The 25,925-nt window shown below is 35.0% G+C and overlaps 2 protein-coding genes across 4 annotated transcripts in view; both read left to right on the top strand.

Moving 5' to 3' along the window:
- The window catches only part of Nca (neurocalcin homolog), a 430,495-nt gene that overhangs the window by 53,604 nt on the left and 350,966 nt on the right, over window positions 1-25,925 (top strand). The gene's annotated exons all lie outside the window — the stretch shown is intronic.
- LOC141449705 (neuronal calcium sensor 2) overlaps window positions 1-25,925 on the top strand; it is a 419,318-nt gene that overhangs the window by 53,413 nt on the left and 339,980 nt on the right. For both annotated transcript variants that reach the window (XM_074119368.1, XM_074119367.1), the window contains exon 2: window positions 3,420-3,470. The gene's annotated coding sequence lies outside the window, so the exon portion shown is untranslated. The remainder of the gene's footprint in view (window positions 1-3,419; window positions 3,471-25,925) is intronic.

The raw sequence follows: 25,925 nt of genomic DNA, 5'->3' as shown, positions 1-25,925 counted from the left end.
AAACGACGCTTAAAGTCCTGCGGATTCTTCTGGAACAGCTGCATACCGTCCTTGTAACACTTCACACGATTTCGTTTTTGGTCTATAACTTTTACTTGATACATTTTGTCCAAACGTTTGGTTAAGGGTATTTCTGACATTGTGATTAGAATTATATAAAAGAACTCAAACGATCATAGTCTAAAGAATATTTCCGAGTTAAAACCTTGAGAATAGTTGGTTTTAGATTTTAAGTTGGTAGATACCCGTTTGGTTTTGGCTCTGTAGTTTATATTAGGAGCTCGTTAAAAAATAAATTCATGTTCTATGCATAATACATGCTTTATTTTCTCTGCACGCAGATAGCTGGAACGGTCCCTCTGAAAACAATATTTTATGGGATGATGCAAAGAAAGAGCTATATAAGGGAAAGAACAATGGGAATGTATTGCAATAAAAGAGGGAAATGCCAGTGGCTGACTCTTCTATATGAATAATGCCACTTTCTGTTGTTCCTCTTCTTCCAAAACTTGTTATTGTTTCTTTGGTCCAGGACAAAACTTCTCAGACTCCATGCAATGATCAACTTTACCTCTTTTCTTATCTCGTTTTAACCAACTTTTACTCAGTTTCATGTTATTGTGTTGATAATACAAGGATGTCCGATTTCTTTATTTGATATGAGTATAATTTATTTGATTATTTATTGTTAATTGCTTATAATATTACAATTGTAGCAAAGTGTTGATCTGAGCATTTACAGATATAATATATACTCTTAAAAAAACAACTTCAATACATTCGCGTGTACAAATCCACTCCAATAAACATTTCTAGTCAGCTTTGAACAACTCTATGGCCCGCTGTATTCAGCTTAATTTTTACAAAATTTGCTATTTACGTCAGAATGGAACGGATTGACTCACAATGTAATGATGAACTAAATCACATTTTTGAAACATAAGAAACAAAAATAGACTTTTCTTACACTCATGTCACTAAAAGAGAATTTTCCAATTTGAGAAATCTGGCACAAAAAGTTGTTAGCGCTTAAGGATCAACCTCTACTCCTGCGAATCGTTTTTTTCGAAAATGAAATTTACCAAACATAAAATTACACTTTACGAAACTTTACGAAAATATCAACAATAATTCTACTCATTTACCTCCTCGATAGTGCACAATTACAGCATTCCAGGTTTATTTTTGAAATAGATATAAGGCGATTAAATTTTTGGTGTTTTAAATTTCCTCCAAATTTCGAATTGTTGTATTGCCTGTTCTATTGGTGTAATCTCAGCGGAAATACCTACAATTATAGTACTCGTTTACCTCTACCATTGTACATTATTCCCGCTTTCTAGGTATTTACTAAAGAAATATAAGCTAATAAAGTTTTGGGAGTTTTGCTTTTCCTGCAAATTTCGGACTGATGTATCTCCTATCCTATTGGTGTAATCTCTCCGGAAGTATGTACAATTATAGTACTCGTTTACCTCTACCATTGTACATTATTCCCGCTTTCTAGGTATTTACTAAAGAAATATAAGCTAATAAAGTTTTGGGAGTTTTGCTTTTCCTGCAAATTTCGGACTGATGTATCTCCTATCCTATTGGTGTAATCTCTCCGGAAGTATGTACAATTATAGTACTCGTTTACCTCTACCATTGTACATTATTCCCGCTTTCTAGGTATTTACTAAAGAAATATAAGCTAATAAAGTTTTGGGAGTTTTGCTTTTCCTGCAAATTTCGGACTGATGTATCTCCTATCCTATTGGTGTAATCTCTCCGGAAGTATGTACAATTATAGTACTCGTTTACCTCTACCATTGTACATTATTCCCGCTTTCTAGGTATTTACTAAAGAAATATAAGCTAATAAAGTTTTGGGAGTTTTGCTTTTCCTGCAAATTTCGGACTGATGTATCTCCTATCCTATTGGTGTAATCTCTCCGGAAGTATGTACAATTATAGTACTCGTTTACCTCTACCATTGTACATTATTCCCGCTTTCTAGGTATTTACTAAAGAAATATAAGCTAATAAAGTTTTGGGAGTTTTGCTTTTCCTGCAAATTTCGGACTGATGTATCTCCTATCCTATTGGTGTAATCTCTCCGGAAGTATGTACAATTATAGTACTCGTTTACCTCTACCATTGTACATTATTCCCGCTTTCTAGGTATTTACTAAAGAAATATAAGCTAATAAAGTTTTGGGAGTTTTGCTTTTCCTGCAAATTTCGGACTGATGTATCTCCTATCCTATTGGTGTAATCTCTCCGGAAGTATGTACAATTATAGTACTCGTTTACCTCTACCATTGTACATTATTCCCGCTTTCTAGGTATTTACTAAAGAAATATAAGCTAATAAAGTTTTGGGAGTTTTGTATTTTCTTCAAATTTCAAATTGCTGTAGCTCCTGCTCAGTTGGTTTAATCTCTCCGGAAGTATGTACAATTATATTACTGGTTTGCCTCTACAATTGTAACCATTCCCGCTCTCTAGCTGTATGTAATAATAAGAGCCTTCAGTGCAACTTGGCTGTTCGAAAAGATGCAAATTTCCGTGCTTCTAAGATCAATTCATAGGTTTTCCTTAGCACAAGTTTGAATTACGAAGACTTCAGCCTGGAAAACAGTAATCTCCTAAGAGATTTCCCAATGAGTATCTCAGGTTTAACCCTATACATTCAAGCACCAGACCCACAGGCCATCTTGGAGCCGTCCGTGAACCACGTACCTCCCTTCCGGCATTGTTCTGTCCAGTTTACTCTTTATTAGTAAGAAAATTGACAATAGTAAGAAAAAGTCAGAATGTGAAAGAGCAAAAAGCCGTACGAAGGATAATGTGCGTGGTAAGCCTATTTGGATGGACTTATTGTTGCTATCACGTTACATCAAAGCATAAAAAGTTACAGTCAATAAATTTGTAAGAAAAACTTGTTTGTATAGAATACGCAATATCAGCTTGTTGTTGACCATGAATTATGGTTTTTTTGGGGGGGGGGGGGTAAATGTATTATTTTGTGGAAGAGTATTGGTTGGTTAGCATGTTTATTTTACATAGTTATATATAAATTTAGTAGCGGGACCCTGCGTTTGATAAAGATCAGGGACCTAGCGGATGTTAGTAGAGAAGAGCATCCCAAGCTTAGGTCGGGTGAAATATACCTTCGGAAGTTCTGCTGCCCTTATGAACTTCCCTGATCCGTGGACATCCTTTCCCAACTAAATCCAAATAAATTTATATAGATAAGTATATACAGTCAAGGCTCCATGCTGGGGCTTCCTAAACATCATCATCATCAAATTTTTTCTCACTAAATAAAACACGCGATTTATTAGTGTAATATCCACCAATAGAGTGCGTGTAAACTTTTGAAATTTATCTACCTTTTTTAGCTATATTTTATTTATTTATTATTGTTGTTTCAGGGTCTCAGAAGTAAAAGTAGAAAACTCGAATAACTTGGAAAGAATTAAGAGGTAAGTTATTTCTTCTTTCAATTCACTAGCTTATCTACTCTCAACTTGGTTAATAATTACTCCGAAACTAAAACTGATCACCTCATTCCTTCCATTCAGGAGCACAATTTCAACTGACAAATCCTTGATAAGTGAAATAGAATAATAGACATTTATTGAATGAAGGTCTCAATAGGGGCTATTGTATAAGTGTTATACTTTGACCAAAGGAGGTTAGCATTTCGTCACGAAGAGACTTCCCAAATCTTGGTCTGGTCAACGACCTCTGCATTGGCTTGTGAAGGCTCTGAAACTTCTTAGAATTTTAATTTGCATTTAAATTGGCAAGATAACGTGATATTTATTGCAAAGAATACACTTTAAAATCTATTTGGTAGTTTTTTGTTTTTTAATAATCGTCTTTTCGTGAATTGTGAAAAACTTAACCTTTCTGTTAAGCTGCTGTCTTGTGTGCAGCCATCTAAAAATCTACATAATTTGTTTTTGGAATTTTGCCTGTCATTTGGTATTAAAAACATTTTTTGGTTTTAATCACAATATTTTTATTAATTTTAGTCTTATATTTTCCTTACGAATTAATGTATTTAATATTATAGTTGAATTCAAATGCAGTGCGGTTTATAGTGACTTAACTTCTATAACTTTTCTTGGTTCTATTCAGTTTCATTTTCTGACCAATAAAAATAATTCTCCTGAGTAAAACGGAAATCAATTAAATTCAAGTTCCAATTTCTGGCCTTGTTCCACCAATGGTGCAGAGTATACCAGAACTCTATCTCCCTACTTTAAATAGAGTTTTTACTCCTATTGGTATCTGTATTTGCTAAACAAGAAAATTCAGCGTGACCGACTTCTTAACGAGTTAATTAGTCTCTTGTGTAACTGTTAACTGTGGTTGAATGAATCCAGTTCTCTCCTTTGTACTTCTTTCAATCCATTAACTGTGCGTGAATGAATCCATTTCACTTTCTTATACTTCTTTCAATCCATTTTCTTTTCTTCCTTCTTCCATTTTTAGGTTTTTTACACATGTGTAACTGCATTCAACCTTCAGTAATGCAGAAGAGCCAATAGTTTCTTGGATTCTTGTTGCAGCACGCATGTTTATTGCATCCCATGACTGGGTTTCGGATTTTTATCCATTATCAGAGATAGATACGTATGTTTTAGAGATTTTTACTTCATTTATGGTCCCCATTCTCACTAAAATCAGGAAGTGTAGTGGGAGACATAGGTGAAGTCCAATTATTTAACCTAAACTGGTACTGCTGATGATGGTTGAAAGTGCTATCGGGGATACAATAAACATTCGTGCTACGATAGATAAAATCAAATCTATTATCCAGCACTGCGTACCTAACCACATTTTCAATAGTTATCTGTTTGCGTGCTAGTAGTTCGAACGGAGTTCTTTATCAGAGTGTTGGGAGCAACTACAACTTGTAGACAAATCTCGTGTTAACACGACTTATTTTTTTATTCAGTGTTTTTTTAATCATTGTTCTAACAAATTCTTCAAATTTCAAACATTTGTGAAATAATAGGCGATATGCACTTTATTTTGGAAAACGTATTACATTGTAGTCTTACTAGTGACCTTAAAAACGGAGTAAGCATTGTGGGAAGGGTCACTAATACTAAGACATACATATTGGAAATATATCACATCTTCTTCCTTTTAAACGATTTTAAAATTAATATTACTTATAAAACAAAGGCGCCACGGTAGCCGAGCGGTTAGAGGCGAGGCCTTTAAAGCTAATATGTATTGTGGTACTGGGTTCGATTCCCAGTCTAGGCCTTGGATTTTACTTAATGGTTAATAAAAGAAATTTACAGTGATCTACGTATGTTTTCTAGTCTCCGCCCACGACATCTAATTGGTAATTGGACGTAAAGCCCGCCTGAAACAAACTCATATCCTTTAATCCCCCAATCAAAATCTCCGTAACTTGATTCCCCCGTCACCACCGATGCCATTTCTTTTCTTCTTGATTTCAAATGTGCTCGGCTTGACTACTGGTCTGCTAGATCTGGTATGTGTGGGAGAGTTGAAAATCTCTGGTGATTTTTCATCGATGTCAGCCTTTTCCTCTTTCTTCTTCTCTTTTTCTTGATCTTTCTAAGTCAGTAATGAAGGGCCTGAGTATAGATGTATGTGTACTCGAGTGTAGTGGTTTTAGAAGTGTCGTGACGGTTAGTTAGAGGATAAAAGGATAGTCTCGTGTCGAGTTTAAAATTAACTAAAAATTATTACAAACTACAGTCAAGCCTCCCATAAAGGACACTCTCACTAGCGACCACCTCCATCTACGGACAGTTTTTGGATTTCCCCGTTTTACCCCTATACACTTTCTATATAAAAAGAATCTCCGTCTAACGGACACTCTACATAGCGACCGCGGACATTGATTTTGGGGAACGGATTATATGTTTCACCTCCCACCAATGACCACCTTATTATTAATAGTTCGTTTGACGCGGTGATAAAAATAATTATCCCCTCTCAAGTTTTTCTTTTTATTCTTCTGGTTTTCCTAAAGTTTTCTATATAAGCTCATACACATCTTGTACCATTTTAATCATTTTTCAATATTACTTTGGACGAACTTTTCCGATATGTCTCTCAAACGAAAGTGATTAACTCTAGAAGAGAAAATAAATATGTTGAAAGATTTTGCAAAAACCAATTCGAGCCATCGTCAATTTACCGAAAGGTTTGTTCTATTTTTCTAATAATAGATGATAGTATGATGATAATTTTACCATAAATTATTATTGTTATGAATAAGTGTGATGATTATTAACAAAATTGTTATAAAAATTATTAAATAAGTCAATAATATGTAGTTTTTTGATAAATCTTTTGGATAATTAAGAAAAATTTGATGCATATCATATAGCTAAATAATTATGCAATTATGAAATCTATTAATAATAAACAATTTTTAAATAGATGCTTGGAAAAAAAACCCATATTTTTTCATTATGAAATTGCCTACCTCCTTCTAACGACCACCTCCAAACAGAGGCCACTCTGGTTTCCCCCGCCAGTGTCCGTTTTTGAGAGGTTCAACTGTAGTTGCTTTTTGGTAACTAAATAGCTGTTTCGCCTTTTCATTTGTTGGCATGTAGCGTAAGAGCGTTACTTCTCTGTTTTTGGGTAGCTCTCGAAATTGTTCCTGTTTGAGAAAAAAATATTTTAATAGTTCTACTAAAATGAACACTGTTGCACTCATTAGTCGCGTCCTTTACAATCCTGCCAGGAAAACTATTGTAGTTTTACAAGAATTTTCAAAAAATAGTTTAAATTGCCTGTAGTCAACAAAAGTTCTGTAGAAAACTTAATGGAAAGCTTGAAAGTTTAAATAAGATTTAGACTTGTAAAATAGTTTAAGGTGGTTGCCTAAAAGCTGGCAATTGTTTTTACAAGTGGGTGAAAACGTTGTTGAAGAGCGCGGCGAGACATTAGAGATGGTAAGCACAACGGAAAGCTTTCAATCTCGATTAATGGGAAAACTTTGGCCACTAGTTCAGTCGATAATTGAAGAGGCTCGTTCATTGTCTGGTCATGAGGTGAATGCGTTCTCTTAGCGATCCAACCACTCAATTAACCCTGACCATTTCAGCTTGACGATATATTCACTTTCTACGATTGGTCTTATGGGTAACAGCAACTTTGATATTAATTAGAAAACATTCTTGTTATCTATTAGACGTTTATTTTCGTTTGGTTTTACTTAATTTTAATTTGTTCTTAAATTTTACTAGTTCTTTAAAGATCAGAGTAATACCTTCTTCATAAATTGGGCAGTATTCTCCTCTGCTGCGGGTAATCCTGGGATTACTGCAATAGCTTGGCGTTAATAACGCGTGTTGAAATACTTCTCAGGCGGCGATAGTTTAGTCTTGGCTAGTTGAAGACACCTAAATCAGCATGTCGATCTCCTCTATACTCCAGTATTTTGAGTTATACGACCTTGACTTGGGGTTTTTACTTTAACACATTTTCCTCGTGCAAAGAGCTTTAATTAGTAAGATCCAGAATTATGGATTGATTTATGTTCTTTTTTTTTGCCATGTTGTCTTTCATGGAATTTGAGTATTCTTTGGAAATCTGGCTGCCAATAGATCAACTAGTCGAAATTATTTGAACAGAATCAGAAAAAGTGAGTCTGTTTTAGATCTAAACTTTTCTCCAAAAATTCATAAAGATTTAATGTTTAAGGCACTTACCTTTATCTTAAGCTTTATCAAGCCCTCAAGGCGAGAAACTAAAAAAAAATTTACGAATCAAGTAATTCCCTGGCATCTTCTTTTTAAGGAAGGCTTCGATCCTAAGTTAGATTAGATTATATATTGGAGGTAGAATAGTGCATTCTTGAGGCTAGCTTAATACCACATTTTGTCAAAACTCCATTTCCTGGAAAATATGCGAATTAGAGGGCTAAATGTGATTGAACCTCTGTCCTATTTAGCGCCACAATATACAGGGTGTCCCAAGTTATATGGATAACGACTTTTTCTCGGAAACTAAGATAGCTAGAAAAAAACTAAAAACTACATGTTCCCTTAGTTTTTTGTTAGAAATCCAAATTTAATTTGTAAATATTTTTCGGTGCTGCCAGAAGCGAGATACAGGCACCAACTTCATTTTTTCAAATGGGGAGGTGTGGTTTCTATTTCAGAAATAGATTCCTCTATTTTTTTTAAAGAAAAATTTACTTGAACGGTTTTTTTCTGTGAGCGATATTTTAGAAGTTATGAATGAAAACATGATTCTTATAAGAAATGTCAAAATGATAATATTATAACGGTTTTTTGATTGAATATGAAGAAAAGTACTATTTTATTATAAATTTTACTCCTCATTAATATTACAGAAATGCTTTTAGGTAAGCAGAAATATCCTCAAAGGAAATAGTCCATAGGTGAGAGAGGTGGCCACTGAATCGTTCCTCGTGTCGATATAACATGCCCATTAAATTGCCTATCGTGATATCTTTTTACATGCCTGATGATGTTATATCGATTTTTTTTTTAATGTGCGATAATTAACCATTGACTACCTTATTTTAAGACAATCTACTTTAAAAATTGACTACAGCTCCATCCACAAGAGTTAAATGAATTAAACAACACTATACAATATCACTGCTGTATGCTCGTGAACACGTTTTCTTGCAAAACAAACGTAATTTCTCATACGAAGATAAAAGGAATCCTAGAAAATGATATACCGTTTGAAAGCCCATTAGACAAGGAAACTTTTATAAAAAGTACCAGCACCTAGGTCTGAAAATGATCACACAAGAGCCTAATGAGTTTTCCTAAAAATTTCGATTACTTTTATTTTTCTAGGTTCCGGTGGAAGATTAAGGCAGTTTGGAGAATAATTTATGCTTCAAAATGGTGTCGATTTTTAGGAAATTTATCTGTCTTTCTAACCGTGTCATCAGAATCGAATTCAGACTAAAACTTTCTGAGTAATAACATTTTTATTGGAAAAAAGTAATGATTTTAGAAAAAAACTTTAAAGTGACGTCACTCAAGAACAGAGGAAAATATGAAGTTGTCCCACTTTAGATGTACTACACGCAGTAGGCCTATTGACGATACTTACTGGTTCACCCTGTATAGGTATATCTAATAATTGGGTAGAATTTAAATTTTGGTTCCTTTTTAAATCAGAAATTATGATTTTAATTTTATCCAAAAAGAATTTTTTATTTTTTTCATTTATTTGAAACTTGTTATTTTAAAGCAATTTTAATGTGGTATTCTCCTTTAGTTTGACCACTTCCGTTTTAAATAGCTGTGAACATTCGGGAAAAAGTCCAAGGTTAAAAAAATGACCTTGATAATGGCTAAGCGTAATGACCTTGATAGTGGCTAAATATAATTACCTTAATAATTAAAAAAAAAAAAAAAACCTTGAATCCTAAATTGAATTATAACTTGTAATCAAACGAGGCCCCGTGGTTTTTTTTTGAAAAAGATCTGTGAGTTTGTTTAGAAATTATTTCAAAAATGAAAAATCGCAGAAAGCGGAAATATTATCTTTGGATGAAGTCCTACCCAGAGTAGCTGAATGCAATATCATTCAAAATATCTCAACCCAATGCACCACTTTATCGAATAGTTTATTGAGATTTTTCCAAATGTAAGAATATCTATTGTACATGTGCAGGTCTACCTACTTTAATTGAAACAATTTTTTAATAGAATAGTTCGATTAAGGAGAGGAGGGAGGCTTTCCTTCATAGTACTGTCTCAGTAGAATGTTCGATTCTAACTCTTAAACATTATTAAGGAAGAGTTTCTATTATTCCGACTTCCAAGATATTAAAAAAAAAAGCCACCGGAAATACCAACTTACTGTATTGTATTTTTCATTTTTTTGGAGTGTTCTCTTGAAAATGGCGCCTAACCTTCACATTCCTAGATCTTTAACTTTTTAATTTGATCCTGGGAAAAATTAGTTTTGGGAAGTTCTTCTAAGGAAATTTTAGTTTTTCAAAGCTTTATATTGTGAGTAAGAGTTAAATACGTTTTGAAAAGTGTTGATTTCGAAGAAAATAAGTTAGCACCAAGAGAAAGTCATATGATTTTTATTTTTTCTGTGTACTGCCATCCTCCGGACAGTGTATTCTCGTTACAGAAACAACATCATGTGATTGTTTACACCAGTTTTTTTTTTTTACGTGAAGTTTAATAAAAACCAAATTCAGCCTACCCTCTCTCTCTATCTTTTGCAACTTGTTAGAAATTGTTGCAAATTCAATTTATTGTTGAGTGAAGAACTGGTATGTTGCTACATTATCATGCACTTTTAGTGTTAAGCCTCTTTCCGTTCCTATGTTAGGCTATAGGTTCCTTGACAATTTATTCAGGCACCACCTAATAATTTATTTAGTAGTTTAGGCGTTCTATAAACTCATGACTACTGCATTTCTCTTCAAAATTAACTCCCAACTCCGATTTAAGTTGTAAATTTCATTTATTTTCTATTTTATTTAATTGATTTTTTAAATAAATTATTTACAAATTAAATATGGGCCGGCTCACTAAGTGCTTTACACATATTAATTAACTAAAATGAAGCAGTTTTGCAGTTACAAATAATATTTTGAGTAGGGTCTCCAGTACGTATTTCCATATAATTTATATATTTAAAGTAATTATTAATCAAATACTATTGTTTTATTACCCTACATTCCTCAGCTCATAAATATTCATCACGAGGGCCTACAGCTGAATCCATAATTAAAAAACAAAACGAAACTATGATTATGTATGTTTTTATGTATTGTATTTATTGTTTGCACAAAATTTAATCTTTCTTTTCATGAAGCCAAAACCAAATTATATTCTTTTTTGTTGTATAATTTGTATTTTAACCTTCACCAAAATTGGATTGTTTGCTGGGACACTGACGAATTTATGTATTTTAGGCCAGCTTCTGCTTGCTTGTTTATTGGGGGTAGCATTTGATTGTTTAGATTGTTGCTTTTCTCTCAATTTATATCCAACACTTAAGGAAGGGATCCGCTCAGTGTTTAGCATTCCCACGCAAAGATCCCCGGTTTAGAAAGCAGCTGGCCTGTCCTTAGATGTTCTCTTCCTAGGAGAGTAACAGCTCCATGTACTTTTTCCACCATAACCAAATATATGGAAGCCCAAATTTCTGAACAGTAGATTTTAACAGAAGTACACGATGTACCCACTAAACAAGACCTAATTTTGGCGCCCATACTCGTATCTCTGTTGATGTACGGCTAATTGGCTTTAGGCTCCGCTGCTCTCCTAAATTTCCCGCTAGAAGAGAAAGGTACGCCAAGACAGTTGAAGCTGTTTTTTATCAATAATTTAATAAAAGGTTTATGAGATTTTCAACTTTCCCGATTCTTTAAAAGAAATCACGTATTTTTTCAACAGATTCGTCTTTAGAGCTTTGAAACTGCAATATTCATACAAAATATTTAGTTTTTTTAAAACATCCCCCCCCCACTTAGATGAGGCTAACAGAATAGGATCATCTGCCTAGAGTAGCGTTAATACGTAATTTTTTTGTTGATATTAATGCCTCTAGAACCCTTGATTTCAAAAAAGGATTATTTCACTGTGAAACCGTGGGAATAACCGCAGCGATATTTCACCTTGTATTACACCTTTGGAGATTTTGATATCTTGACTACGTAAGTTATTCTTTTCTACATTTATTGTTCCTTGTTCATATGGCTTTTGGGTTACCCTGATTATTCTGGCTTATTCCTAATTTAGTAAAGCTCACCGTGGTATGCAGAGTCGAGAGCCATGAGAAAATCTATAGAGATTTCATCCAGCTCGCTTCGTGCTGGGCGCAATTGAACACTCTCAGTGGTTCTCAATAATATAATAACCCATCTGAATAGAGCTGTTGGGTTCAAATTAACTCACCAATCTCCAAATAATCCAATCTCTACAATCTAAAATACTTCGATCCTAATTAACCCTCTCTTTTACGTCTCTAACTGGACTGTACATACAAATATTAACATTACCATCCAAATCGCGAAAACAAGAAACTCTATTTCTGCCTGCAATCACACGCAGATCCTCTAGCTCAAATTCTTGCTTCTAGAACTTTTCTTGACAACCCAACAAGACGACTTGAACAGCAGTAGCCTCGTGATCTCCTCTTTATTGGAGAGGGTGACCAATAGTTCAGTCTTTTAAAGTGTTGCCGCTGGTTAACACTCGTTTACTTCTTCTGTTCACTGTTTCATTGTTACTAATAGCGTCAACGCGCTGATTGAAGCACAAATAAATGAGAAAAAAATAATTAAAAATTCCATCGCGGTATCTTGAAAGAAGAAGTAGAAGAAGATCCTTTGCCTTTACGAAACCCTAATTGTTCCATGGGGATAATAAAATCATACGTTTCGTTCCATTGTGATAATCTGTATAGTACAACTTGTAAGTGACAATTTTCGAAACCGTGTTTAATGACGATATTGGTCTGTAACCAATCTATATCTTTTGGAAATGATAAACTTCTACATTTTCTATACAACCTACTCACTAACAACTCTTTTATTTCATAGCATCCATGGGTGAATGTAAACACTGGCTCACCCACGCAGAGTCACCCGCCCCCATAATTCAGCACAATTGTCTACTTTTCAGACAACCACTTTTTTTTTTATGCTGGAATGAAGTCATAACAGGGCTTTTAGCTCGCAAACATATCGGCTTGATAGCCCCTCATTGTTTTCAGATTCTTGACTTGTAGCATTTGGCGTCTTTTAAGTTTTTGCAATCACTAATCACAGGATTTTCTTTTTTCACTAAAGTGCTTTTTAAGAACTGGTCTCTTTCTTTGAATTTGAGGTCAAATAAAAAAATGTAGATTAGGTTTTGAATTTAATACAGAAGAAGTAGGGCGATGGGGTCCAATTTTCCATCTAGATGGCCACCTGTATAAGAGGAAGTAGATTCCGATGACTAGATAACTTAAAAAGGAATGTACAGAGGATAATATAAGGCAAAAGAGACAGATCTAATTCGAAGGAAGGCGGAGAAAAAGAGTATAAAGACGATGGTGAGTCAAAGCCTTGATAAGTGACGAGTGTTCGTTGATATGTTCGAGGTCTATTAAGGACGGTAGTAAAAAAATTGAAAAAAAAATATATACAGGGGTGTTCATTATAAGACGGCTCAAATGCATTTCATGCATACACAACTTGTGAAGGATGTACTGTGCCTTTAAAGGTGCCTCCTCAGATACAGAGAGCAGTTGATAACCTCCTGGCTAACCTGGTTTGCAAGCCAAAGGAGGCACCTTTGAAGGCTCAGTACATGCTGCACAAGCTGCGTAAGTCATTATTTGATAAATTAAGCAATAAGTTTGATCCTTTAAATGAAAGATATTGTTCAAGCTCATTCCTACTCCTTTTTGTCATCCAATGTATGCTAACCGCATCGCACGCATCGACTTCGGCTGTTGTCGTGTTTACGACAGTTCTCGGCTGCTCATTGCTCTGTGCAGTCACCTCTCAGTATGTGTATGAGTATGTGAGTAAGTCTCTCTTCGTCGTTTACCGCAGTCTGTTCGTAACGTTTGTTCTCTGGCGCTCGTACGGAAGTGTTTTCCGTTTTCCGCTATTCTCGCTACACCGCACGTTCACCGCAACTGTACGAGTGTTCAGTTTACTACTCTTCCTGTTACACCGCAATTTCAAGTGTTATCCCGTGTTCACTTCCATTCGTTACACCGCATGTTCACCGCTATTCTCGCTACACAGCATGTTCACCGCTATAAAAGAATATTTACGCCTATTTGGGCCTTCAATCAGCTCGCCTTTAGTCAAGAGGACATAATCTACGCTCATAAAGGTATCTGGGGCCAGGGGGTGGGGGAGTCGACTCTCTTTTCCCTTTGGGGTTGCCATTTCCTTAGAGCAGTGTCACGCCAGTGTCCACATCTTGCAAGGTAAGCCTTATTATTTCATTCTATGTGTATAATTTCATTTGATTGCCCGCTTAACGAACTACACCCTATTCTATACAGTCCACTTACCGCGTTTGTTTGCAAAGATCAAACAGATATTAATCACTTAAATATGTGGCGGGATGTTTTCAATTTTTTTGGCAATTAAACGCAACTCTCCCAAAATTACCAAATAATTATTAAACCCTCTTGTTTGTAACAGATGTAAAATTAATTTTTAGCCATTTTGTGTATGCTTGAGAATATCTAAAGCTCTTATCATCTGATTTTTCTTAGAAAAATCACCCGGAAAACGACTTATTTCCTGATATTAAGAAAAATACTAGCTTTACTGCCTTGGCAATATTTTTAGTAGACAGGGGATGAAAAAATACATAAAAATGACCTATCGCGTGCTCTTCTTTCTCTTTGATAACAAGTTAAAAAATTGAAATATGATTAATAAATACCAGATTTTAAAATGACCTAGCACCTTCAATTTTGAAGAAATCGAATTGCGGTTTCCGGTTTCATTCATAACTTTTTATGCTCTTTAAAACTGTCTATATGAAAATGGGGGTCAACTGCGAACCCTCATTTTTGGTCGCGCGTCAGCCGCGTATGCGGGCAGGAATCTAAAATCAAGTCACATATTCTGAAACTAGAGGTGACGGGCAACAAATTTTTCCACTACCATTTTCGCTCAGATCAACCGTTTAAGCATGAAATGCATTTGAGCCGTCTTAAAATGAACACCCTGTATGTTGTATTATTGTACAAGTGTGGAAAGTATATTTTTCTCAACTAAATCCCACACTCTCGCAGCTAACTTGAAATTTATATTTCTTTCGCTAAATTTAGTATATATAATAATGAGCCCATTATTTAGCGATTCCAAAAATAAAATAAAAAAATGCTATACAGTTACCCTAGGAATTTGGTTTCCTTAGAAAATTCCAACTTTCCTGTCAAGTTTTAACATTAAAGCAGGATTTCAGTTTGTTTCAATACGGATTCAATCAAAGGACGTCGCGTTTTATTTGGAGTATTTTTAGTTAATTGCCTTTGTGGCTAAAGAAGTTTTACTCAGTTGAAAATCATCCACGGTTCTTCGTATAGTTTGCTTTGATCGCGAAATTGTTCACTTTAGCTAACTGTTCTATTGTAATTGTCCTTGTTATTTGTTTTATGTTTTCAGTTTGACGTAACCTTCTTTTTATATATATAGTTGTCCTTAAACTCCTTGGCCAGTCTCTTCTGTCGGTGATTCAATTATCGTCTTATTATTTTAGAACAGACCTTTGAAAGTTGCTGTTCTTTTTACTTTGGAATGCAGAAACTAGAGGTGGGAGGAGTTATGAAAGATAGATTCTCTTCGTTCCTTTAAGTGTTGCATACTATACGTATCTCACAAGTACATGTTTGAACATATGAGTGCACTGTACATAACTGGCGCTTCAATCATATTTACAATTTTAAGTAAAGTGCTGGTTGGAATATATTTATCTTCTACAAAGTTATTGCTCGCTCTCTCGTAGTAAAAATATTATTGCTATAAATTGCTCCTGTTTTTTTTATGGAATGAGTGTTTGCTTCATAAGTTAAAGTACTTTCGTAAATATTCCTACCCTTTCAGAATCTTATCCCATGTCTAATTTACACGTGCTGGAGAACAGTAGTTGAGGAGCATATTGAGGCGTGTTTGTGGCGTGTGGTAAGATACATTTTAGTGGCTTTTCTTTTTTTTAGCTATCGAAAGATAATAGAATGGCGCTCATGGAGAAATATCATTGCATTTCGCTATTCGCGGCAAGGAAAAGATTTGCTCATTGTTTAGTGATTTCTATGCGGAAATTCCATGTTTTAAATCCAGCTGCTGGCCGGCCCTTAGATTTTTCTCTTTCTAGGAGTAACTGAAGGCGCCACAGTATCTCGAGCGATTAGAGGCGAGGCCCGCAAAGCTAATAAGTATAGTGGTATTGGATTCGATTTCCCGGTCTAGGCCTTGGATTTTATTTAATGAGGGAATTCACAGTGAAGTATGTTAGCTATTCGCTCCTTCCAAATTACCTCCTGAACAAATAGGCAGTACTTTAATTTTCTTTTTCCTACAGCACACTCTCCAGTGATTTACAGTTGTCTCTACCGAAATAACACTAACCGCAGGGCTACAGAACAGTGGAAAAAGCTTGAAGCACCAGCGACCATTATTTTGAAGCGCCTAGACCAATAGCTGTTTCTCAACATTTTCTTAACCTTATAAAAATATATATTTATTATTGCACTAGGAATAGAAAGTGTCTAGTCGCTGTTGATTCTTACTAGCCTTTTGATGTCACTTTAAAATTACTTATTTCTGATAGTTTAATCCTGCGGAACTGCTTTTGGTAAATCAATGGATTCTAATGAATCCTGTACCCCACTTTTCTGTTGTATTATTAATATTTTCTATTATTATTTTTTAGTTTGTATAGTTTAATGGTTATTGCTGTAAGTGGTACCCGAAGATAGTAATAGTTTTATTGTATTCGGTGCACAAAATGGCCGAATTAAGTGTTGGTTAGAGTATTCTATGATGTTGTCCATGGGATTCAGAAGAGTATAGTTGTTGGGCATTGTTCAAGTGGAAGTACAAATGAACTCCTTAAGACGAGTTCACACCAAGCGCTCTGGTTTTCTCTGAGAAATGGAGCAGTGTAGAACAGACATTTCTGATGCTATGTTGCACAACTTTATGCTACGTACTTTGATCTCTGGCCTATCCACTTCTATCCACTTGTCAGTACTTCAAAGAAGAACGTTCGTGTAAGTTTACCCGTTTTTGGACATTGTTTCTAACTCGTATCTCCTAGCGCGCTTACTTCAGCTACAGGTAACCGCGACATGGTCAGTTTTAGAGCAGTCTTGTGAAATAAACTTGCGTCCTTTGCAACCACGTACACCTTTATAGTTAGACAACCGTGTACACCTCGCCCTGCATCGTTTTCTTCTAATTGTAGTAGGTAGTTGAGCATTGCGCTGATAAAAAAAAAAATGAAAAGATCTGCAAGTGGCTGCATGTTTTGGCGGCCAAAAAGCAGCTATAATTAATTAGTCCAGAAATCAAAAATATATTCAAAAAAGAATTTTGTTCTGTTTTTAATCTTGGTTTGATAATATGTTATCTTACTACATATATTACACACATTTCAATGTGACAAATGGGGTATTTAATTAGTATTTGTTGCAAAACTAAAGTATAGAATGTGGAATATAGTATTTAATTTGTCTGGAGAGCATTCCCTCTTAGTATAATTTACCAGGTAACTCTCTTGGGAAATCTTAACGTCATAAGGTCCATATCTTTTAGCATTTCCACAATATCCATCATTGGGTACGCTTGGGATTTTGAATCGCAATTCTCGCCTCAATTGTTTTGGAATGTATGAATATAATTTACATATCCAAATACTCCAAGATGAATAAGAGGCACTTTCGTTCCTCTTCCATATTTCCTCCGGAATAGCGTACTCACTTAATTGCACTTGTGGGTAACCTAGTGTTCAAATAAACTTTAGTATATTTACTACTTCATTCTAAACATTTTTACTTGATTTGGTATCATATAGAACGCGCTTTTAATGTAATGGTTCTATTCATTCTCTCACTAAGGGCTAAGGGTTACACACTTGCTCTTTGGTATGAAGTTTTAAGAATTATTGAATCCGTTATTGTTGCCATTATCTTGTTTTCAATTCTCTTATCATATCTATTAAGTGATCTTTCCAACTTAAGTTTTGAATTCTTTAATTTTTGGAAAAGACTTCTTTTTTTATTGTAATAAATTTTAAAAAAATTGAAATTTTAGTGAAAATTGAGAGAATCTCATCCATCTTATGAGTTTGAAATAATTATAAGGGATTCCTGAATTAAGTGCATTTGAAAAAGAACAGTACATATTTAATATGGCCAATTTTAAATAAAAGGAAGTGACATTTTCTTTAATGATGCTGCTTGTTGTTGATGATGATGTGGGCTATAAACCTAGTTATTGCATTGGTCATTACATTTCTACTTAAGGTAATGGCTCTGTTTTACCTTGCCACTAAGAAGTACAGTACAGCTTGCATGTATAGCCCAACCTCACTTCTTCATAATGCACTGCTGTTAAAACAGGTGGGTAATATAACCTTGCGGACAGAAAGTGCTTTGCAAGGTAAGCTCTTACCCGTGCACACTTATTCCTTGGCTATATTCTGTCCACAAGCATGCATCTGCTTGTTTACTGCACACAAAGATGTGTGTACAACCCTTTATGGTATAAACCTTTTTTTTGCTTTATTTTCTGTTCACTTACTGTAATTTTAATGATAACATAAAAAAACGGTAATCGTTTGGTGAATTGCTTTTTAACTTAATAATCAGTAATAGAAATCTGGGAAATTACTAGTCCTGCGCAGTCGCCTTTTCCAGTCGTATTCAGATCCTCTCTATTTGTATTTCACTATGAGAACGCGATTGTACTTGCAAAAACCTATTTGAGGCTGATACCATCAATGCCAGCGAATTTAGTTTTTTTTTTCCTCCTAGAAAGTAAAAAGTTATTGAATCCTAGTAGAGACGTTCGAAGGAAGTCGTTGAACACTGTGTAGGTCCACAGAAAAATGAATAAACAGGAAATTCCGTCTTGTGTAGGCTGCTAGCTGGAGGCCGGTCTAGCTGGGGGCGTGATTTATATCAAAACCTTGCAAACCCTGAATAGGGTAGAAATAGTGCAAAGGCGAGGTTTTGTAACAGTAGTTTCTAGAAGCGTTTTTTTTTCTCATAGCAAATTTTCTCTGGAGAATGCGCCAAAGTTTCTCATTTAATCTTTATTGTTTTCCGCTTCTTCAGGACCAATTGCAACTTCTAGAGGAAAACAATTCGGACGGTTTTCTTTTTTAGAGAAAGACAGGGCGCGGCTGAGATGGCTAGAAAAATTAATGGTGTAAAGAGAGCAGTAGTTGGTCGTGGAAGTGTTGGATCCAAAAAATTTTTGATTCAACCAGAGTCTTTTGGCAATCGATTTCTCATCAATTTTATCAACAGGTTGATTTTACAGATCAACCCAAAGCATGGCATTTATTCAGTTCCGTTTTCATTTTTTTTTAAATTCCCTTATAGTGAGTCCACATTATTTTCGCCTTACAGTTACAACTTACCGTTATTTTTAGTGAAATTTAATTAATTGGTTTCTTAATAAATTCTATGAGAAGTATTCTAAAAAATATGTTAATAAAGATATGAATATATAGGTTTCGTGACCCTAAATTGTTATCTTAGGATTCAAGATTGGCGAGGAATCGGTCAAATAAAAAACAAAATCGTCTTCTTGCCAACGTTTCGACAAATATATTGTCCTCTTCAGGGCCTGGATATTGAATTATTTCAATAATTATAGTGAATTTATTGTATTTAATTTTTATTTATTTATTTTATTTATTTATTTTATTTATTTTTATTTTTATATTACTGTTTTTTTTTTTCTACTGATTGGTATTACTGAATTGTTTGTATTTGTGTATTTTTATTATCCAGGCCCTGAAGAGGACAATATACGAGGGTCGTTTGAAAAGTCCGTGCAAAAATAAAAACTACTTAATTTTTGGGGGTAAACCATTTTTATTTTTCAACGTAGTCTCCTTTTAGGCTTATACACTTCGTCCAACGCTGCTCTAGTTTGTTGATCCCTTCCGAATAATAGGATTTGTCCAAGTCTGAAAAATAGCCATTCGTTTCTGCAATCACCTCCTCGTTTGAATAAAATCTTTTTCCCGCCAGCCATTTCTTCATATTGGGGAACAAATAGTAGTCCGAGGGAGCCAAGTCTGGAGAATAGGTGGGATGTGAAACGAGTTGGAACCCTATTTCCATTAATTTTGCGACCACAACTGCTGAGGTGTAAGCTGGTGCGTTGTCGTGATGGAAAAGGACTTTTTTGTGGGCCAATCGTGGGCGTTTTTCTTGCAGCTCGGTTTTCAAACGGTCCAATAACGATGAATAATATGCACCTGTAATAGTTTTACCCTTTTCTAGATAGTCGATGAGGATTATTCCTTGCGAATCCCAAAAGACAGTCGCCATAATATTTCCGGCCAAAGGAACGGTCTTCGCCTTTTTTGGCGCAGATTCCTCCTTGGTAACCCATTGTTTAGATTGTTCTTTGGTCTCAGGAGTGTAGTGATGTATCCATGTTTCATCCACAGTGACGAAACGACGCTTAAAGTCCTGCGGATTCTTCTGGAACAGCTGCAAACCGTCCTTGCAACACTTCACACGATTTCGTTTTTGGTCAAGCGTGAGCAATCGCGGCACCCATCTTGCGGATAACTTTGTCATGTCCAAATGTTGATGCAAAATATTATGTACCCGTTCATTCGAGATGCCCACAGCACTAGCAATCTCACGCACCTTCACTCTTCTGTCATCCATCACCATATCATGGATTTTATCAATGATTTCTGGAGTAGTAACCTCAATAGGGCGTCCGGAACGTTCAGCGTCACTTGGGCCCATGTGGCCACTCCGAAAATTTTGAAACCACTTATAAACTGTTCTAATCGAAGGTGCAGAGTCACCATAATGTTTATAAAGCTTCTCTTTAGTCTCCTGAGGCGTTTTGCTTTTCATATAGTAGTGTTTAATCAACACACGAAATTCTTTTTCGTCCATTTTTTGAAAATCACGCGACTTCTTCGATTCAAACGAATGCCAAACACAAAGAAATAGACCGATCTGGCTGAAACTTGGTGTGTGTTCTTCCAAGAGATGCTAATAACTAAACATAACCTCGATAGTGGTGCTATCTCTCTGACTTTGCACGGACTTTTCAAACAACCCTCGTACATATTTGTCGAAACGTTGACAAAAAGACTAGTTTGATTTTTATTTGACCGATTCCTCGCCAATCTTGAATCTTAAGTTAATAAAGATAGTTTAATCAATAAGTCTTAATATAATTTATATAAATTTCAGTAAAGTAATTTTTTATTTTATTTTTTTTGCGTTTTCATTTTTAAGTTTTTATTATTTAATATCATACAAATTGAGTTTTTATTATTATCACCTGCTATTATTCAAGATTCTCATCTGGCCAAGAAATCTAACACAGATTCTAAATGAAGAACAACTAGTCAGGCCTATCTTTGTCACTAAGGCCACACAAACCTGCTAAATTTATATTATACATATTTTATATTAATACTAATATTAAATTAATTTAGTATAATCCACTTGCCAAGGATGATTTTTTTTTTTTTATTTTCGCCTTGGGTTTCTTTCTAACATTTGGTTTTAGTAACTAATTTCTACTTTTATTTGATTCATTTCATTCTTTGAAAGATGTTTGAACTAGTAACATTTTAACAAATGATTCTCTATCAAATATCTATTTTGATAGTAACCATAAACGCACAGAAAATAAAATTTTTGCGTTCTAATTAAAATTCATCCTGAACATAATCTTCTTTCACATCTTTTTTCTGGTAGATCAATAGTTATTACTGTATGAAATTGCAAACTCAACGAAAAAAATATCTGCCTTATAAAAATACCCCCACATACTCCGTAGGGTCTGGCAGGGTTCCAATTCACCCCTTATGCTTGGCGATGATTCACCGAGCAGAGAAGGAAGAGTTTCTGTAATACCCTCCATGCCAGGAAGTTAGCCTGATCTCCTAGAGTGTTACAGTGTGTGTGTGTGAGGCAATCCCAGAATGGTGACACTCTTTTTTTTGTGACGTTACTTGAAATTTTACAACAGAATAACTATTTTTTTAACGATCATCCCTTATACATTTGTCCTACTGGGCAGTTTTAATAATACATACCAATCTGAACATCAGGACTAACTCACAAGTTGTGAACCTATTCTGTTATTAATTTTTGGCTGAAGAAAGGGCGAACTGCAGTTGATCAGTTGACGTTCGTTGAGTGCTGTATTCCTGGATAGAAGTGCAGTTTTCTTTTATTCGTTGGCTAAGGTTTTGTAGAGTAATCTTTTTATAATTTTGTATCTAAAGTTCAGATCAGTTCGTTTGAATCTCTTGTGGAAGGGTTCCATGTTAGCCGTTTGTCAGGCTGTAGAAAGTAGAGGAGGGAGAGGTTTCTTATTTAGAGTGAATAGTATGTTTAAGGCTGAAGTTCATTCAGATGTATTTGAAATGCACAGATTGCCTTCAAGCAGGTGATAGAATTGCAGTGTAGTGAGTGGGTAGTCGGCTGTATACAGATTTGTAAAGTAATGGAGAAAAGTGTGCACCCTTGAGGAACTCCAGCGAGTATTGAAAGGATAAGAGAAGAAGTAGAACCTTGTTTGACTTGAAAGAAACGGTCGGAGAGATAAGACTTAAGGATGAGTTAAAAGATAGAAGGCGTTTTAGTTGATAAAGCAATCTTGAGTACCTTACCCGGTCGAATGCTGGAAATAAGCCTAGAAAGACCCCCGGGAAAGTTTTGCTTTAGATCAAGGCAAAGAGCAATTACATTCACTGCTCTGGTTTAGAAGACTGTCCACTGGCGACTTATGTTCAGGAATAATTGTTGTTCATTCTTTTTGGTGACTGATTTATAATTTCAATAGGATGAAAAAATAACTGCCATTTCAGTCGAGTAAAATTTATTTTGCCGAGCTTTCGACCTAGGGACTAGGTCATGAGTCCATGAACAGACAAGACAGAAGACACACCAACCCTGAAATGTAAAAGTATTACTTTCTAAACTAGCCCTGAAGATGACCTACGTAGTCCCTAGGTGGGAAGCTCGGCAAAATAAATTTTACTCGACTGAAATGGCAATTATTTTTTCATCCTATTCAGGAATAATATTTAATGGAGTTGTTTTAATTTAGAGGCGGATTATAGATATTACTGTTGCAGTCCATTTCCGATATAACGCGCTTTTAATATGCTCAATTCCCCCAAAATAGTTATTTTAATTTGGAGGCGGATTATAGATATTACTGTTGCAGCTCATTTCCGATATAACGCGCTTTTAATATGCTCAATTCCCCCAAAATAGTTATTTTAATTTGGAGGCGGATTATAGATATTACTGTTGCAGTCCATTTCCGATATAACGCGCTTTTAATATGCTCAATTCCCCCAAAATAGTTATTTTAATTTGGAGGCGGATTATAGATATTACTGTTGCAGCTCATTTCCGATATAACGCGCTTTTAATATGCTCAATTCCCCCAAAATAGTTATTTTAATTTGGAGGCGGATTATAGATATTACTGTTGCAGTCCATTTCCGATATAACGCGCTTTTAATATGCTCAATTCCCCCAAAATAGTTATTTTAATTTGGAGGCGGATTATAGATATTACTGTTGCAGCTCATTTCCGATATAACGCGCTTTTAATATGCTCAATTCCCCCAAAATAGTTATTTTAATTTGGAGGCGGATTATAGATATTACTGTTGCAGCTCATTTCCGATATAACGCGCTTTTAATATGCTCAATTCCCCCAAAATAGTTATTTTAATTTGGAGGCGGATTATAGATATTACTGTTGCAGTCCATTTCCGATATAACGCGCTTTTAATATGCTCAATTCCCCCAAAATAGTTATTTTAATTTGGAGGCGGATTATAGATATTACTGTTGCAGCTCATTTCCGATATAACGCGCTTTTAATATGCTCAATTCCCCCAAAATAGTTATTTTAATTTGGAGGCGGATTATAGATATTACTGTTGCAGTCCATTTCCGATATAACGCGCTTTTAATATGCTCAATTCCCCCAAAATAGTTATTTTAATTTGGAGGCGGATTATAGATATTACTGTTGCAGTCCATTTCCGATATAACGCGCTTTTAATATGCTTAATTCCCCCAAAATAGTTATTTTAATTTGGAGGCGGATTATAGATATTACTGTTGCAGCTCATTTCCGATATAACGCGCTTTTAATATGCTCAATTCCCCCAAAATAGTTATTTTAATTTGGAGGCGGATTATAGATATTACTGTTGCAGTCCATTTCCGATATAACGCGCTTTTAATATGCTCAATTCCCCCAAAATAGTTATTTTAATTTGGAGGCGGATTATAGATATTACTGTTGCAGCTCATTTCCGATATAACGCGCTTTTAATATGCTCAATTCCCCCAAAATAGTTATTTTAATTTGGAGGCGGATTATAGATATTACTGTTGCAGCTCATTTCCGATATAACGCGCTTTTAATATGCTCAATTCCCCCAAAATAGTTATTTTAATTTGGAGGCGGATTATAGATATTACTGTTGCAGTCCATTTCCGATATAACGCGCTTTTAATATGCTCAATTCCCCCAAAATAGTTATTTTAATTTGGAGGCGGATTATAGATATTACTGTTGCAGCTCATTTCCGATATAACGCGCTTTTAATATGCTCAATTCCCCCAAAATAGTTATTTTAATTTGGAGGCGGATTATAGATATTACTGTTGCAGTCCATTTCCGATATAACGCGCTTTTAATATGCTCAATTCCCCCAAAATAGTTATTTTAATTTGGAGGCGGATTATAGATATTACTGTTGCAGTCCATTTCCGATATAACGCGCTTTTAATATGCTTAATTCCCCCAAAATAGTTATTTTAATTTGGAGGCGGATTATAGATATTACTGTTGCAGTCCATTTCCGATATAACGCGCTTTTAATATGCTCAATTCCCCCAAAAATAGTTATTTTAATTTAAAAACGTATCTGCAGCGAATCGATTGTTTTTGTTTTGGTAAATCGAATATAGTTTGTTGCTTCTGAATTATGTATTTCCTACTGATGTTTTTCCTGAGTTGTTCATCTAAAAATGGTACATCTTCTGTGTATCAGCCTTATATACAACATTGGACACGTATCGTTTCGTCATTTTGGTTTACCTCTTTGCCCACTTTTTGATGCTGCAACCTTTTCTTTCGTTCTTCTTCTTTGTCCTCTTCGTTTGTTTTTGTTCCTTTCTACTTCCTCTTTATCTTCACCTGTCCTACTTGTTTTTAAAACATTGGCTGCCATATTCCTTTATTCTTCTTGAATTTTTTCTTTTACTGAATACCACTTTTGCTTTTATCGGGTTTTTATAACCTATATCCACTCTGGGGTATTCTACCATGAAATTGCTTATTTTGTTCGGTTCAAGTTTCTGATGTTTTTCTTTTGGAACGTGAGCGTAAACTTTACTGTCCGAGGCTTTCAGCTTTCTTTCCAGACCACGATGCTGCCTGCCCTTGTTTTCGATTTTTATTACGATAGATAAATTCATAAATAATTTTTCACTTTTGTTAAAAAAAAAATTTTTGTATGCTATCGATAAGCTTAAGATTAAGGTATGGTGCTTTTTTTATGTGTTTATTAGAAACCCGTAGATAATAAACAGTAAATAAATTAAGCAATTGAGGGGCGGATTTCGTGTTGTTGGTACGAGTTTAGACCTGTAAGTGGGAGATATCCAGTTTCAATTCTGCTAATTTTTATTTAATAGGTAAAACGTTAATAGTATGTGCTTCCGGCTTCCGTTCCTGACACCTAATTTGCCTGTTTGACGGCAAGCCTTTCCTGAAATATAGAAACTTTTTTTAAATGAACAAGTTATAATGAGTCTAGGTAGCCGAGCGGTTGGAGGCGAAACCTGCGAAGCTAATATGCATTGTGGTACTGGGTTCGATTCTCGTACTAGACCTCGGATTTTATTTAATGGTTAATAAAAGAAATTTACAGTAAAGTATGTTTGCTAGTCTCACCTCCGTCCACGATACCTAATTGGTAGTTGGTCGTAAAGCCTGCCTGAAAAAATAGGCGATTACTTTACTTATAATGGAGTCTCTTTGAGATACGAGTGTATAGTGTTTACTATAAGATCGTATAGTGTTAATTTACGATTATTTTTTAATTTGTGGTACCTCCTTCGGCTGGGCAGTCTCTTCATTTCCCTTTATCTTACAAAGACTAGGAACTAGGGACTGTAGAACGACCTTCCAG

The sequence above is a fragment of the Rhodnius prolixus genome, unplaced genomic scaffold (assembly GCF_049639745.1).
Source record: "Rhodnius prolixus isolate KJV_2025 unplaced genomic scaffold, Rpr scaffold_2, whole genome shotgun sequence".
In the NCBI taxonomy this organism is placed as follows: Eukaryota; Metazoa; Arthropoda; class Insecta; order Hemiptera; family Reduviidae; genus Rhodnius; species Rhodnius prolixus.
The sequence above is the reverse complement of the archived record's forward strand: the minus strand, read 5'-3'. Positions and strand labels throughout refer to the sequence as shown.